The sequence below is a fragment of the Triturus cristatus genome, chromosome 6 (assembly GCF_964204655.1).
Source record: "Triturus cristatus chromosome 6, aTriCri1.1, whole genome shotgun sequence".
NCBI classification, from domain to species: domain Eukaryota; kingdom Metazoa; phylum Chordata; class Amphibia; order Caudata; family Salamandridae; genus Triturus; species Triturus cristatus.
In genome coordinates, this window is record NC_140589.1 from 1,226,457,220 (window position 1) to 1,226,473,348 (window position 16,129).

At 43.4% G+C, this 16,129-nt stretch overlaps 1 protein-coding gene across 2 annotated transcripts in view; it reads left to right on the forward strand.

The window, feature by feature from the left end:
• RSPH3 (radial spoke head 3) overlaps positions 1–5,673 on the forward strand; it is a 141,980-nt gene extending 136,307 nt beyond the window's left edge. For both annotated transcript variants that reach the window (XM_085612147.1, XM_085612146.1), the window contains exon 9: positions 5,553–5,673. The gene's annotated coding sequence lies outside the window, so the exon portion shown is untranslated. The remainder of the gene's footprint in view (positions 1–5,552) is intronic.
• The last annotated feature ends 10,456 nt before the right edge of the window (positions 5,674–16,129 follow it).

Consider the following 16,129-nt stretch of genomic DNA (forward strand, 5'->3'; position numbering starts at 1 on the left):
AATAATTATTCATATGTGCTAAGGATGACATTTTAGCAATATCGATGTGGGAAAAATCCTCCCTCTGCATGGAAGTAGGTGAAAGGTTTAGTCCATAAAAGGCGTCAGTCCTTATAAGGCGTTCTGTCCCTATAAGGCATTCTGTCCTTATTAGGAGTGCTGTCCTTATAAGGCTAGTTCATATGAAATGAAGGGGAGATGATGTAGGGAAAGTGTACATTGTTCCCTGGACCTAAATTAGGGTACCAATATGAAATATAACAGTTTCACTCAAATTGTGAAGTTGATGGATTCTGTTATCTTGGCCGTTATAGAGGTAAGAGAATCCTTCTTGCATAAGGACATGAACAGCATAGTATGACTGAAGATCTTCTTTTCTGCAGAGGACCTACCTCTAAACAACCTTCAGCCAGGTGATCATATGACCTTTACTGTATTTCTTCAAAAACATACTAAATGTGGCTTTTTCAGTCATTAGTTATTCATCATTATTCATAACCACTGGGATATATTTGTGGTTTGACAAGATCCAGAATCTTTCTTTTAAATAGATTTTATCTATTATTAAAAGTATAATGAAGTATTTTCTCTCCTTTTTAAAACTTTGCTACCATGTATCATTAATGGGACACTGCCATTCAAGGCAACCAATCCTCCAGCATTGATGTTGCTCTGTCTCAGTTCTATGTCTCAATAAGCCTGAGAGGACCCTTGTACCACTGGCGGCCTTATTCCACTCTGTTTTATTTCATTTTTTAATTTGAGCTTCATGATTTAACTATGAGCTGTGGTAAGTGGTTTCCTTGTTTTGACGTTATTCTGTATATGACTTTATGATGGGCATTGATAACTGGTGCTCTAAATGACTTTTCGGCTTGAAAATATGCTTTGTGCCGTCAGGACGTAGCTTCTCCTCAGACATGAGCTCACATAGACCCTCTGCTGATAGATACGTCTGATCCTTCCAGGACATTGCTGCTGCCCTTCTTGCCAGTATTATTGGGAGATCTATACATTTATTGCATGTTCTTCCAGCTTTAGGGCAACTATACAACATTCTGCATAGTATAAGCCCTCCCTCTCTGCTATCTCTTTAAGAATATTTATTACGTCACCCCGATATTCAGCAGTTACGTTGCAACCCAATACCATGTGCCAGAAGCTTGCTTACATGTGAGCACAGCAAGGGCAGTCAGATCTCAGAGAAAGGAATATACTGTGTATTCTCTCTGGGTCTTCAATGCTCTATGCAGACAGTTATACTGCAGATATCTAAATCTGGAATTTCTTGGCACCTTGTGGTTTCTAATATACGGGACCTCTGTGATTTGTTAAAGGCCCTAGCTAAATCTGCCGCACACTTATTTTGTAAATTTGTCAAGGGTGTTTCCTCATGTTCTCTAGTGAATTAAGTCACTGCTGTCTACTTTTTCCCATTGCATAGAGCAATCAAAACTTTTTATGGATCCGGGATGCTATATCTTTAGCTCCCCACTTGTCATTTAAAAACCTATTTTATGGCGCTATATATAAGAAATTGTCCCTGAGAGAGGTCATTGTCTGCCATTAGTGTCTCAAATGTAATCAGGGTTTCCTCTCCAAATAGATCACCCGCTGTAGTGTTCCCTGTCGATTACCAACTAGTAAGTTCTCTGGAGGTATAATATTGACTATTGTTGGGTAATCCTCTGACTGGGATCTCTTGAGTATAGAGTGTCACTTCCTTGGTTTTTTAAACTGAACTTTGATAACACTCTGTCATCCTCGCCCATCTAGTAGTGCTTGTATTGTGGGTCTCGTATTATGGTACAGGTAATTGAAAATACCATTCTGGAGTTTGGCTTGGTGGATGCTCATTTCTGAAATGTTTCTATCACTGAGCCAATGAGCACTCATTGGCTGCAGGCCACAAATGGGCCCTCAAACCCTATTTCAGAAACTTTACTGGAAGAGCATGGAAGATGGGAAAAACTAATTAATACCACCAACATGCACTAGGCCATTGATAATGGAGGCATAGCAGATGGAAGAGGAAGAAATAATAAATCCGGGCATATTTGAATTAAATGCAGAGAGAAATTAGCTGTATAAGTGTTTGTTAACTTGTGAAGCGGTTGAAAGATGAGGAAAATCCAGAAATAGGCATAGACACATTGAAGAAATCAAGAAGCCTCACAGGCGCTAACTAGTGTAGATTGTGGGCACTACTGCTCACAGATGACATATATATTCCAACAACTGCAACAACCTTAGGCTAGCAAAATCATTGTCAAATCATGGATGATTTCAAATCCAGGGAACAAGAGATGGATTACTTCCCCCTACTAACTAATCCCATGCACACAGATTGGCCAGGAAAGAATGGTAGTCTGACATCTTCTATTAGATTGGTTCCAAACAAGAGCAAACCCACAGAGAACAGAAGAAGCAAACAACTGACTAAATATAAGTGCACGCTTTCATAATTCAGCAACGGAGTTCACTGGAAGATAAGGTAATAAATAGAACTAAGCGAAAGAGGTGGGAAAACCAGAACTGATGTTCTCTTGAGTCATCCTTCTGATGAGATAAGCCGACTGAGGAACGGCCTTTGGGGTACAAGTCCAACTGGAGCCGCTAACCTGTTTGAGGTCCTTAGTCTGCCCTCCAGAAGAAGTCCTTGTTTTAGGTTTACATTGATGTAATCATGCTGTTCTTACTCTAAGCGAGAAGACTAGGCAAACTGATGGGCTTCTTTGGTTTCTGAACGTACATTATGAAAAGCGAAACGGTGAGTATAATCATTCCAGATCAAATGTCAGGGATGAAAGAGCAGCACTAGAGCATTTCTCATCTCAATGATCTCTCTGAATGCCCAGATCAGATCTGAGTCACTGCTCAGAGCACTAACATATTACTTACCAGTTGTCAGGCCAGTTCTCTGCGGCCTATATGACGTGAGCCCACTTAGCAATCCTTGTAAAAAGTATTGCCTGTTGTCCCTGGAGCTACAGGTAACACATTAGCGATAAGCAATATCTATAATGTTCAGCTATTGTTTTGACTTTAAGATGTAAGACTTTTATTCACTTTAATGTTCAACCCAATAAATAAACTGCTATAGTCTGGTTTCCCACTGAGGTGCAGCTATTCAATGAGAAGTTACTACCTTTACAGGGCACAGCTGAACGTTCAGATGTTTAAGCGATGCAACCTTGCTGCTGTGCCTTTTCTACAGGAGTTTCAAAATGTTTGGTGTAGGGTTATTTTGGTTTTTCAGGGCTTTGTATGCATGGAATTAGTAGGCAGTAGTGCATTTCTTTGTAAGCCTATGGCTCTCCTTTCACTTGCCTCTGGGTTGGGCAGCTATAGCATCACAGCACTCTAACGTTCCTGTCATGCATGAACACATTCCGCCACTGTCCCGAGGTGCAGAGAGACCTTCACAGGGCAGAGACAACAAGTGAGGTGACACTCATGCTGACCATCCACAGAAAAGGGAGACCTTCACGGGAAAAGCTAGAACACCTCTCGCACCCCGCACTTTCACAATGGCTCGTCTTGTAGGCCTCTTGCGCTCTTTCCTTATGCTTCTTATGTACACTGATGATTTCTTTATTGGGGAAATGTGGCAAGAAGTGAGATGTCTACATTAGGTGATCTTAGGGTCTTTTGCTCAACATCATCAACTCTGTTCTTGTCAAGTCTTCATGCGGGTATTGGTCCTCATGGTGAAAATAGACGCAGGTGGGCCATTGGGTATTGAGTTGAACAAACAGGGCAATCATACATTGGACAACAGTGGCCATTGGTGCGAGACTATTCAGACACTTGGAAGTGGGCCATTACTTGAGATTTTTGGGGTGCTGAAGGGAGACCAATTGATTTCCAGTGCCTCTTTTGTTGGGTATACAGTTCAGTCTCATTTTATGGAGCACCTCAAAATGTTCTCAGTGTCTCTGCTCCTGTGGTGGTGGCAGTCACCCCATAATATTGCCTTACAATGTAAATTTCTCCTTGAGGTCTCCAGCTAATCAGAAACTGTTGCTGGGGTTTAGCCATCTTTGTCAGCGCTGACCACTAGGGCTAGTGGTGTTGAGGTGCTTTTTTGCAGGTGATGGGCTGACCTTCTCAAATGGGCTTGATTCGCTGAGGCGAGCACAAATAAGTATTCCCTATTTTGTTGATGGGTTTATTCATCTGGCCGGACACACAACAACCTAGCCTCAGTGGCCTTTGGAATGAGAGATGTGAGCAGTGTAGGGACATGCTGGCAGAGAAAAAATCTGCCTAAAGGGCATCTTCAACCTAACTTCTTGAAACACTACAAAGCTTAGCAACACAAACACATTACGTACACATACATCTGACAAACTGGGGGAAATGAAGAGCCCATTCATTTCACAGTACAAAGAGGGGGCGTAGGCATCATCCCCCAACTTAATGTGCAGATAAAAATGGCATGCACCACATGACTATCAATTAAATGCCACCGACCACTGTTTATGCCATGAACATGGTCATGTGGACACGCCATATTAAAAGGCGGTCCTCTTTTAATGAACCCCATCTCCAGCATAGTAGGGGGCTCTGCTAATAAGCAGCAGGTTCCAAAATCATGCACTATACTTGCTGGGCGGTTCTCAGATAGGTGGCTTTCAGATGTAGCTAAAATAAGGAGGCGGGGGGGGGTGTCACAATGCAATACATTTGTGCATGCAACCCAAGACTTGTGCCCATGGATACTAATTGATCATGATGATGAGTAAAAAACTACTGGTGCAGCCGAAAGCCCCAAAAAGTCTGGAGGGAAAAAGTAGCTGAATGCTGAATTGAAAACACAGTGTTTTGTATTGCCTGTGTAGTCAGATCTTTACTTTGTGGGTCTTTTTAGTGCTACTGTCTGTATGTACTACAGGTTGGGGGCGAGCCAAAGGTACCCGTTATTATTATTGTGACCGAAGCTTTCTTAACTAATTCCACACTTTCCCATTAAGTAGAGTTCTGTAAAGTCTCTGGCCCTCATTCCGAGGTTGATGGTAGCCTCAAACGGGGCTTTGCACCAAAATTAGGAGTCAGAGTTTTGTGGTTATTATTGTACTCACAGGTTGTTTCCTACATGATTTTCACCAATTAACATCTAGCAAATTAGTGTGATGAGAAACCTTATCATTTGAGTTTTCACCAGTCAGAACTGTGGAAACACACACTATTACCACATTATTCCAAGGTGCAGAACTTGGAATGATGCAGTAATACTGCGCGTGGTAAATGCCGCAGTCACAAGTGTGAGTATTTACCGAGCGTGCTATTACCACACAAAAAGAGAGTGGGATAATGAGAAGTGTCTTGATACATAACCTGCGTCAGATTAGGAATGGCTGCGGCATGCTCTCGGCAAGCGCATGAACACTAGTGCTGATTGTGTGGTACTTTCCTCTGCTTGTTCTGAAGCATCCTCGTAAGTGACACCAAATCCCCTAAGGAAACGTCAGTAAATGAATTTTTCTGAAAATACCTCTGTATGAGTTGACAACATGGCAATGATGGTTATCTCCGTTTTGTCTTCACAGGGGAAGCAAGTGAAGGAAAATGGGCTTCCGTAGAAGAGTTCAAGAGCAAACTGTTTAAAATGAAAGTATATATTTCTTTAAACAAGTGGCAATACAATAAAAGACTTATATTTTCAATACATATTTGTGACTGCCTTATACACTTCACAGAACACAGCCAAGGAAAATCACTTTCATTAGCTGTTCCAGTATACCTGTAAAATGTATAGATCTGCCTTCGGAATGAATATGTTAAGCCATGACTATATCATGTCCACTAAGCTGACTTAGCCCAGAGTAGAAAGAGTCTCAAGAGGTCATAGATGAAAGTCACATTGTGCTGTGTTATTCTATAATCACTCTTGTATTTTGTAAGAAAATACCTGGCCTGAATGAAAAATATGGGCAAGACCGTGCAGTGGCATCCCTAACAATAAAATGTCTTTATTATGATGCATACCACATTGGAAATATATTTGCCTGATGTACAGAACCGGTGTTACAGAATTTTGGCACTATAAACATTGACGGTAGCATAGGAATGGACCATTATTACAAAGACTAAAATATGGCAGATGCAATAAAAACAAGCATATATGACCTTTCTCTGCCCTTTATTTGCTAACATTAACCTCTTGAAATCTGGAAATGCCCATAATGATATTTGGTGTTGCACCAAAGTCCTAAAACTCACTCTCATCTGACCATAGACATACCGTGAGACTTGCATGCGTCCAATCCTGTTGCGAAGCCAACCTTTCCTATTCTGAGAACCACCCCTCTTTTAAGTTTAGTGCACTTGTTGTAAATGATGCCTGTTACCCCAGGTATGGTGTGTGTGTGTGGAGGGGTGTGATAGTTTATTCCAAAATTGTAAGATATGGGTACCTTTCTTATTGCTACTTTGATTAACCAGATGAGGAAGAAGGGTGGTATGGCCTGTCGTCTGGGGATGTAGTTGTGGTTATTTGCCTTTGTGAACTGTGAGTGAGTGCTGCTTTGTATTTGGGATGTCCCTACATGAAGGCATGGCAGGCCTGATTTACAAAATTTGTTTTTGTACGTGCAAGTGCAGACTTGGGAAAGAGTCTCATTTTTGCCAGGAGCGGTCCGTGCAGGTACAAGCGGTGAGGCGGGGTAGGGAGGGGGGTGTTTTTTTAAATACTTAACTTGCGCACGCGGCATGGCCGATTCGGTGATGCAGCGAGCGCAAGGTAAGTGGGTTTTTTTCTAGAAATTTTATTTTCACCTCGTCGTCTGTCAACTTTAACCCCTCCCTCTATTCCCCGCCCCACTCTACCGCTCTTACCTGCATGGGCCGCTACTTGGTTTTGCGCGTGCACAGTCACAAAAGTGCACTTGGGCAAACTGGGATCTTAATTAGCAATTGGTGGATGGGATACTCCATCACAAACGTGGCAGATATCCCACCCTATATATTACAACTGTATTAAAGCATGTGGCACCTGTAATGCGGTTGGACGGATCATCCTCTGCGTTTTGATGGAGTGTCCCATCCGCCTGACTCCAGATAAGGCCAAATTGCTCAGCATACACACATCTGCCAAAATGGACTCTTAAATGGATGTGTACAGTGGGAGCCCCATTTTTGTGTGCATCTTATCACAGGTGGTGGGCACAAATGTACACAGGTGACCCCTCCTCCCCTGTAGGAGTTCTTAGCAGACGCTACACTCACACCGTAAAAGGTGCAATGCAGGCAAGGGCCCAAATGTCTCAGCGCTAAAGCAGGGAAGGACACGGTATTTCCTCTCTCTCTACAATTGAGGCCTGAGAGTGTATTTTGCACTTACCTTTGCCAACACATGTTCTTCATGAGACACGTGACTAAAACAGCAGTTGCCCTACAAGTTCCTGTAATAGACTCATTTATTCGTGTTGGGTACAGTGGGAGGATAGCTTGGCCTCAATAGGTATGTTTGTATGCTCATTCCCAATAAGGCTGTTTTGGAGCCAATTTATGCACAAAGAGGTATTCCTAATGGTAATTGTGATTGCATTTATATAGCGCTTAACTACCCCAGACGAGGTGTCAAAGCACTTTTTTGGTGAGTAGTACACATCTCCGGAACACAGAAAAGATATCTCATTTATTGTCTAATCTGTCGCTGATTCACCTCTGCTTCTGATACGAAGCACCACATCTCATAGCTCACTCTGGGTATTATTGCATATTAGAGATATGCAGACACACTGGATGTTAATCATTTTATCATTTGATTATGTATTGAGTATCTCTTTTTTCATCCAACATTGCTAAAAATGACAACAGCAGGGTTTCTAAAGTAAGAATAATTCCTTCTCTGTTGAAAATATGCAGCAGATGTGATGGCCAAGATATAAATTGGAATATTTATTGCCGTAATAAAAAATAATGGCACTCATGTATAATTTGCATCAGTGATTAGGCGATAAAAAAGGATCATTGATAATTCAGATTTTCCGAAGGTCATGTAAGATAAATGTAGAGTGCCTGCAGTAGTAATGCACATTTAAACAGGAATCTTAAATAATTGTTAATGACATTTAAACTATGGAGTAAATAACTTGATGATTCAAAAACCACATTGGCAAAACCGTAGTAGGGCACAAATGAAGTCAAGCGATTGACTGTTTCTTTACCATTGTATGTCATTCTGGTGCCTTTGTCTGATGCACCTTCTCTTTTAGGTATCCTCACCCTTTATCATGCCACTTATGTTATCTTATTTTTTTGATATCCAATTTTATTGGTCTTTTGTATAACAAGATAAACAAAGTCACATTTGTAAAACTGTGACATGTAAGGCATTTCATTACAATAACAAATTACATCCCCCTCCTTAGATGGTATAAAAAGAAAAGGAGCCAGCCCTTTGCGTCGTGGACAATCATTCCAGTGAGCCCATCCATTTGCCTCATATTCTTTCATGTTTGTTCGGGCATCCTCTTGCTTCGCAGACCGCTTTCTCTTGGATAGTACACCAGTCCACCCCCTTGCGCCATTTTGAAATAGGAGGAGATCTTGAGTCCTTCCAGGCCATAGCAATGTCCCTTTTAGCAATCAAAATGGCTGTTCCGAGGAGCAACTTATCATCTCGGGATCCATCCATTTCCTCCATTACCCCCAGGAGAAGAGCCAAAGGATTACGGGGGACTTCCCATCCCAATATTCCACTCAGTTCAGATACGAGGGATGCCCAGTACTTGGATATGACTGTGCAGGACCAGACCATATGGAAGAAGTCGTCTGGTTCGCCCCTGCAGCACGGACATTGTGCGGTTGGGAGGAACCCCGCCTTGTGTAGCCTCGTCGGTGTAACATATGCGCAGTGAAGATAATATGTCTGGATAAGGCGGAGTCTGGCGGATATAGTGAGTGTTCTGGGGGCCATAAGAGCATCACACCAGTCTTCATCCTCCAGGGGGCCCACCGGGTTTCAAGAGGATCTAGAGTGGATGGGGTATTGTTATGTTATCTTATGGTGTGGCCACTGCCAAGGACAGGACCTGTGCCAGGGGGAGTGAAATGCTATATTTTTCAATGCCAACCGTGGGTATTAGTTCATGTTAGTTTAATCCCTTACCAAACAAAACTGGATATTCTTTTATAATTACTGCTGCCCTATTTGTCCTTGTCCTTTGCCCCTTTGAGTTCTTGGACAACCTTTTAGGTGAATAGGAAGTAAATCGTGTATCTCATCATAAGCAGTGAACTCACCTCAACCCAGAACAAAACTCAGAATTCATCCTTCTACACATAATACATTGGGGTGAATGTTCATTTGCAGATCAAAACTTGGTACTGAAATATGTAATTAGATTTAAGACTTCTGTGCTTTATCAAACCCCCAAAACACAGCCATTCCAATGTACCACACAATAGGCATTTTTTAAAGTAATTTTCTCACCTCTAATTTATGCTAATCCTTTGTATCGAAGTTTTATTAAAACTAAAGTGTGCAAAACATTTTGTGTTTGCCTATTGCTTTATAATGACATTATATCCTTTTTTGCAGTTATGTTTCAAATGGTTGTAAGTTCATTCAGATTAAAAACAGCATACAACTCATCTCCATTAATTGTTTTCAGAGTTTGACAGAAAGTACTTAACATGATTTTTGAATAAAAAACACAACAGGTAATCAACCTGTAAAACAGATACTGTAAGGCATGGGTTAACTCTGATTTATAGCACATCTTGCTCTACACACTGTAAAAAGACTATGTGGTCACAGTCACTGTGTGGTAGTGACTAGCTTCTCCTTCACTAAACACTGGAGAAATACTGAACAGTCAATGAGTCATTGAGTGCAGGGTGGCAACCAAACTAGGCACCAGAGAAAGATTATAGGTTTGTTGAATCGTTTTTCAGTTTCTTGCATCTCAAGCGCTGTCCATCATCGCAGGACTATGCTAGCATAGATAGAGGAAGGAGACACTAAGAACTGAAAGAAATAGGACAAAACAGAACTAAGGAAAGGGTTTTGGAAAGTAAGTAAATAAAGTAGGTGCATTTGGGAAAGGTAGAAGTGTTCCTAGGGGAGGTGAGACACATGCCTGCCTCTATCCCGACTCCGAGAGAAGGAATTCAAGAACAATTAAAAACATTAACTTCTAAAACACATGCAGCTGAATGGAATGGCCTGACATTATATAAAAGAATTATAAGTTGAAATAATCGCAAAGATAGAGTTCATTTCTGATAATATTTCACATTTGGCTCACCTGAATGTTAAGTTTCCTTTAAAGCACTACAATGTTGCATTTCTGCCAACGAGGCGGGTGACCAGGTCGGGGTTTTGGTTGGGTGCTGGTTAATAACAAATTGGTTGGGATCGAACCCTCAATAGGGAGAGGTTGCTACTCAATCAAGTTAGATAGAGAGGGCTCTTTCTGAGCCAGTTAGGTGTGCTAAGAAGCAGACAAAGCTGCTTGTAGGAAGCCCAATGTAGAACCAGAACATTTTCATACTTTCGAGATGCAGAAAGAAGCAAGCTCAAACCCATCAAGTTCATTTTCCCTGATTTCTGTAGAGAGCTGGGGTCAGGATTATAGCTCAAATAGTTTGGGTTATGTCACCCAGTCGACACGAGTTTCCTGCAGGTGAAAATGGTTATGTCTAGGGGTGGTCCTATACATCATTCCTGACTCTGGACCCCCATGGAGGCCAGGTTTGAACAGCTGATAGCTGTATCGGCCTAGTGACGCTCTCAAATGTGGACAACCTCCTGTTGAGAGTTTATGATTGCAAGCCCTGAGCCTGGGATCGTATGCCAGCAGAGCTTAATTTGAGCAGGTGGATTCTGGTGCTCAGTACCGGCACTTGACTGTTAACACCGCGTAGAAAGGGGGGGTTATGTTTGGTAGAAGAAGACACCAGATGCGGTAGGGGTATTGACTAGCCTTTCAAATCCTTTTTATTTTTTAATCCTTTTTCGTGCAGAAACCAGGGATTGAAAACAAAACAATAATTAGTCTGGAAAGTCTTTTCCTTGGATTCCCTTCTTGTCCCACAACGCTATACTCGGAGACTTCCCCTAGGATGTTTTTACGTCTTGGGGTCCAGGAAAAACACGACTTGTCTCTTGAGCCACGATGCGGGGATGTAGGGAAAAGAAACAGAAACAAAGGTCTGTTTTAATGAGGGATTCTCTACCTTATAATCATAGTGCTACCTCCACCGGTTTTCGGTATGTGAGGGAGGGAAAATGTGCGGATAATGCCCGCAGTGCAGAACAAACTTGTGCTCTAGCTCCTCGTGCTTCCCTACCACCCCCACCAGAACGACCCTCTCAAAGGCATTTGCCTTGAGCCACGACCCGTGTCCAGGGTCGTGGTGTTGGGACCCGGGCGTCTGCTACTCTCTATTGGCCGTCAGGATCAATCACCCTATATACTGGTCTCTGCTCGTTTTCCTCTGTTCCACAATGTAAAGCTCCCTCTTCCTTCTCCAATCGATCTCTGTAGCTAGACCGCTACACTGTGCTCGTCTTTGCGTCCGCTTCTTCTGGGCTAGCCTCCGACGGTGACGTCAGGGCATCATCCCCGGCCTTCCCCGCCGACACTAGACTGCTGGGTGTTTCCTGTTCGTTCTGAATGCTGGTATCGCCTGCGAAACGCTTCCGGTGCGCCTCGTAGTCCTCACACACCAACGATTGTGACAGTCTGCCACAAGGTGATGCTGTCTGGCTAATTTAGAGGTGACCAAAACGACAGTCAGTTAGTAATTCAATATACATTAAAAATGACTATTACCTGCCGGCCAAGCTATTCGCCATTCTTTTAGCTTTGGAGGCCTTGAATAAAAAAAAATTCTAGCTATCGCGACAAAGAATTTTCAATTCTATTAAGGACATGGAGGCGGTGATTATGCTTCTCTTTGCTTTACTGCAAACACAGCAGCCAATAAACAACTTTAAACATAGCATACACTGGAAGTACAACCCCCTCCATAGTATGCACCAATCACCATCAGTCCGATATTGTATATAGTCTGTAAAGAACATATCACTTCCTCTTTCTTTGCAACAAACTTTTAACACAGTCCACAAACTTGACTGCCGAACACTAGACCACCGATTTCTTCATCGACGAGAGTCCAAACTAGAACACGGAAATCCATCCTCAGAAACAGAGTCGCTGTCATCTATGCCTTATGCCGGCTTGTTCTGTTCTCCTGAAACGAGAATATATGTCATAATATACCATTCACCGAATGTATGTCCACAACAAAAATGGGCAAGATGAAACCCTATATAAATACGTACTATCAACATCATTATCAACAATATGACAAAGTCCAACAACATAGTGCAAAAACACAGTTTCATGGGTGGGATAATCCTCGCCTCCGTGTCCTTAATAGAATTGAATATTCTTTGTCGCGATAGCTAGAAATTATTTTATTCTATGTCAGTCCACGGAGGCTCAGATTATGCTAGTTTAAAGTTGAAGGCTCAGATTATGCTAGTTGAAAGTTGACCCACCACATTAGTAGCAACATCTACAATTGGTTTATGATAAAACGTATTGAATGTAGAATCAGAAGACCAATCCGCTGTAGTCATTATATCCTCTAAACGAGAACCTGTAGCCAAAGCCTTGGAAGCCATAGCTCCTCTCACTGAATGACCGCCAAAGGCTGAAGTGTCAGTACCTGCCAACTGCAACTACCAGGAGACCCACCTTGCCAGAGTCGTGGCAGTAACTGGGCTGAAAGGTTTCTGTAAAGAAATCAACAACTGTCCTGCAACATCTGTCCTAAATTCTCGAGTGCAATCCTCATAACACTTCAAACATTGAACAACACATAATTTACTGCGATGTGGAAATGCAGGGTAAGAAATACATTTAGAATTAGTTTTAGTGCGCTTAGAAATAGTAAACGACACCCCCGAAGGAGTGAACACTCTACCTGCTATGTCCAGGGCACGAACATCTGAGACACGTCTACATGATATCAAACATAACAAAAGTGTCAATTTGGCCGATAATTGCTTACGTGAAAGACCTTCGTTCGCCATCCAATTCCGAAGGAAACATAACACCACATTCACATTCCACAACTAAGAATATCGGGGTGTGGGAGGATTGACCAACCTGATACCACATACCACCTTACAGACCAGTGGATGCTCTCTCACTGGTTTGCCATCCACATGTGGATGACCCGCCGAAATTGCTGATCTGAAATTGTTAATCGTCCTATACGCCAAACCTGTACTTGGCATTTCCTTTAGGAAGTTAACAATCATATGGATACCGGATCCAAAGGGATCCCCTTGTCATGCAGTACACCAACCAACCCATTTACGCCAAGCAGACTCATATCGCTTATGTGTAGAAGGTGCCCAGGACTGGGACAGGAAGTACAAACTGTCCTCTGAAACTCCCGGCATCTGCCAGCGTCTCCTGAAAGTCTCCACGCCATGAGGGACAACAGACCCTGCAGGATTAGTGGATGAGGTTGACCCAGCGGGTCGGTTAGAATCTCGGGAAAGGACTGCAGTCAAACTGGGTAGGCACACGACAGGGCCAGTGCTGCTGGGAACCACGCTTGTGCTCCCAAAATGGGGATACTAGAATCACCTTCGCACTCTGTCTGCGGATCTGTGCCAACGTTCTCTGAATCATGGCAAAGGGGGAAATGCATAAAGCATACCCGTTGTCAAAGATTGAAGAAAGGCGTCCGAGTCGCTCGCTAGAGGGTCCGGTCGCCAACTGTAAAACTGGGGCAGTTGTGTATTGAGCCTGGAGGCAAAAAGATCTATTGTACAAGGGCCCCACTTGGCATTGAGTTGATGAAAAACTCTGGGATGAAGGCACCAATCGCTGGAATCCCGCAGGAAGCGGGAGTTCCAGTCCGCTATCACGTTGGTGCAGCCCGGAATGTACTCCGCTGTCACCGATATATGATTCTGCAGGCAATAGTGCCAGACGTCCTTGGCTATTTCCACTAGTAAGCGTGACCTCGTGCCACCCAGACGATTGATATATCGTACTGCTGAGACATTGTCCATTCGGAGCAGTATACAACAACTCGCCTTGTGTGGTGACAGGGTTCGAATCGCAAACTAACCCACCAAGAGTTCCAGGCAATTTATGTGGAATTTCAGCTCCTCCTGGGACCAACTCCCCCCAGTTTCTACCGTCCCACACCGGGCTCCCCAGCCCCATCTGCTGGCATCTGATTCGATCACTATCTCTGTGGCTGACGCAAATATGGCCTTGCCATTCCAAGCGTCCATGTGATCTAACCACCACGAAATCTCTGTCCTTGCCTCCTGCGTTATCCGAATCTGTTCTTTATAATTGAGCCCCTTGCATAAGTGTAGAATTTTCAACCTCTGGAGTGCCCTTTAATTAAGGGGACCCGGGAAAATAGCCTGAATGGACGAGGCTAGCAGACCCACCAGTCTGGCCAATGTCCTCAATGATATGGTCTGAGCAGACAACGCTTTCCTCAACTCTTTCTTGATGGCAATCCATTTCTTGAGAGGCAACAAAAGTTGAGCAGAGACTGAGTCCACCTGGAACCCCAGGAACTCCATCGACTGTGATGGTGTCGTGACAGATTTGTCTACATTGATGACGAACCCCAACTCCTGAAGGAGTTGCGTCGTCCAGGCTAGATGACAAAGTACTGTAGTGATGCTCTGAGCCATTATCAGGATATCATCCAAGTAGACGATAAGCCTGATGCCCCGCTCCCTCAAAAATTGTACTACCGGTTGGTAGGAGCTTGGTGAAACACCAAGGGGCGGACGAGAGTCCGAATGGCAGAGCGGCGTACTCGTACCAAATGCCTTCCCACTGAAACTGTAGGAACCTCCTGTGGGCTGGAAATATAGGAACTGCCAAGTATGCGTCCTTAAAATCGAGACGCACCATCCAATCCCCCTCCAAGAGCAAATCCCGAAGTAAGTGTATGCCCTCCATCTTGAAGTGGCGATACACTACCCAAGAATTCAACTCTTTTAGATTTAACACCAGACGATAACCCTGATCCTTCTTGGGTACGAGGAAAACCGTGCTGGTGAATATGTGGTCGTGTGGCGAAGTTTGCACAATAGCCCCTTTCTGCATCAGAGATGCTACTTCGTTGTCTATGTAAGACCTCTCGACATGGGTAAAATGAAGTGGATGTGGTATGCGTGTCCTTCAGGAGTTGGGGTTCGTCATCAATGTAGACAAATCTGTCACGACACCGTCACAGTCGAAGGAGTTCCTGGGGTTCCAGGTGGACTCAGTCTCTGCTCAACTTTTGTTGCCTCTCAAGAAACAGATTGCCATCAAGAAAGAGTTGAGGAAATATCCGATGCGGGCGTTTGTGCATGCTCGGACCGCGTGGCAACAGTAAATGGACTGCCCCCTCAAGCGCGCAGCGCGCGTCTGTCCCGCTCCCGCTCCATGGACCAAAAGTTACCTGCAAGCGCCGTAGCGCGAATGAAATAAATGCAATACAGCAAATAAATACATTAACAATCGCGCGACACACGCTATAACGCCCGCAATCAGCGTGCTAACCACCAGAATCAAGCAATCAATCCATCAATAGAGAATGTAAAAGTCACTTAACTCGCTGCTGCAGCAGCAAAGAAAGAGGAAGTGATATGTTCTTTACGAACTATATACAATATCGGACTGATGGTGATTGGTGCATACTATGGAGGGGGTTGTACTTCCGGGGTATGCTATGTTTAAAGTTGTTTATTGGCTGCTGTGTTTGCAGTAAAGCAAAGAGAAGCATAATCTGAGCCTCCGTGGACTGACATAGAATTTCCCAGACTGTCACACTTGTATAAGTGTGATGGTTAGTAGTTGTGTTGTTACTATCGTTGGCAGGGGCAATGTGTGGTGCAAGTTGCAGTGCCCTCCTGAATGGAGCCCTGGCACCTATTATTTTTTTTTTAAAAAAATTGATCACTGCAGGCCAGCTTTAGATTCCTGTTAGAGATCTTGTGGGGGGTGGCTAAAGTACTGTGGGAACATGGATCCCCATAGTCCAGTCTCAGGATTGTAAGAGAAAGGTAATGGAACCTAGCACAACTCAAGATGGAAATTAGCATTCCATGAACATGATCATTCCTTTTCTA